General features: G+C 38.0%; 1 pseudogene; it reads right to left on the bottom strand.

The window, feature by feature from the left end:
• Positions 1-631: 631 nt before the first annotated feature.
• On the bottom strand, positions 632-1,312 carry LOC110570101 (annotated as a pseudogene).
• Positions 1,313-1,893: the final 581 nt, after the last annotated feature.

The following is a 1,893-nucleotide window of genomic DNA, read 5'->3' as shown; positions in this document are numbered from 1 at the left end:
GAAGGAAGGAAGGAAGGAAGGAAGGAAGGAAGGAAGGAAGGAAGGAAATTCCCCTATACCTCCCTTAGGTATCAAATATGAAGAATTGGGTGAGTACTCATCCCATTCTCTCTTTGGTCAATCACATAACCTGTTTATTTTGGCGGGGTGGGGGGGGTTGCTGTTTGTTTTACATTTTGATTTGAAAGCTGTCACTGTTTATTAACTGACCAGATTACAAATATAATCATGAAAGATACCTTAGTTCATTCTTCTGTTAAAAAGAAAACCACAGACCCAAAAGTGGTGTCACTTAGGTTAAGGCCCCAGGTCAGTAAATCAAGACTTAACACCTAACCTAACTGCAGTTTCAACCCCCTGAAAATGTAACCTTTAACCAATCGACATGAGAATTTCCTGGTCAGCACTAGGAAATTTCCTGATAGGCCCCTTCACTCCCCCTAGGAAGGTGACCTTACCTAGAATGATGGATTCTTTGCTTATAACTTCCTTTCCTTCACTCCCTCTCTACCTTTCTTTTTCTATTGTCCTTTGGAGCTCCTTTCTACTTGCTAGATGGAATGCTGCTCCATTCATAAATCAATTAATAAAGTCCATTAGATCTTTAAAAATTTACTTGGTTGAATTTTTGTTATTTGACACTTCTAATAAGCCTGTTGATTTGGTCTTCCCTGTTGCCAGCATCTCTACCTTCTACAAAATGAATGGTCTTTTTCTTCAACCCATCTCATACAGAAGATAATTGGGAGAACCAGTGAAAGTTGTTTGCTACTTTAAAGCATTTGCCAATAGTGTGGGTCTCATGAATCAGATCCTCCATTCAATGTCATATTTACCAAGAAATTCAGCAATCAATTCTTGATTTTGCCATAACCGGGAAAGAAAACACATCATTTACTGACTTCAAGTTTGGATACCCCCTTCCAATATATGGTTCCTTAGCATGTTAACTGAAGCGTTGCTGAGCTTAACAAAGGTACCATTGAAGGCAAAGAAGCCCCAACACCTTTCAGAACTTAGGGGTCACACCATTAATACTGATCCTGATGACAGTTGCCAATTTGGGTTCTGCAGGTACATAGACGTTGCCGGCCTTTCTTGCCATCCTAGCTATTCTTGTAGCAGGTCTGTACATCTGTCTATATTCTTTGAGATAGCTTACCTTTTTCATAGATAAGCTTTTTCCTTGTTTTTCAAAACATCTTTTGGGTAAATTTCTTTCTTAAGCTCTCAATGTTCAGTTCTGTGCTTTTTTTTTAAGGGTTCCTGGCATAGCAGGGACCATCTTTTTCTTCTCTTCTGCACCTTGCATGGTTCCAGCCAGAAAAAAGAACCACATAACCTGTTAATTTTTCTAACAGGCTGATATTATCCCCTTTACTTTGAATTTGCTTTTTTTCACCTCACTATATATTGTAAACATTTCTCTTGTTTGGGACACTGATAGATCCCAATACATCATCTTCCATTGTGCGTGTATGTGTGCATGTGTGTGCAGCATGTGCATGTGCCATAATTTATTCAATTCCCTATTCATAGGCAGTCAGATTGTTTATGCTTTATTGATGCAACAAACAATGTTACAAAAGGCATTATTCTATATATGTCCTTTATCAAAGGTGCTTTTTTTAATGTGAGTTAGAATTCATGAACTAGGGTTGCTATCTGACATACAGTCATTTTAATTCAAGTTATTGCTGCCAGATTTATTTGCCAAAATAGAAAAATTCACACTTCCACCACCAAAGTACTGGAATGCTCATATCCTTGAGTATTTGCCAGCAATGTGTTGTTATTGCTTGTTTGAAACATTTGCCAACTGGACAGGTGAAAAATATTATTGTCACAATTCAGTATCCTAGGCCAGAGGCTAGGAAGTAAATCCAAAGCAAA

The sequence above is a fragment of the Neomonachus schauinslandi genome, chromosome 1 (assembly GCF_002201575.2).
Source record: "Neomonachus schauinslandi chromosome 1, ASM220157v2, whole genome shotgun sequence".
Lineage (NCBI taxonomy): Eukaryota > Metazoa > Chordata > Mammalia > Carnivora > Phocidae > Neomonachus > Neomonachus schauinslandi.
Note: the sequence above shows the minus strand (reverse complement) of the source record. Positions and strands in the feature narration are given on the sequence as shown.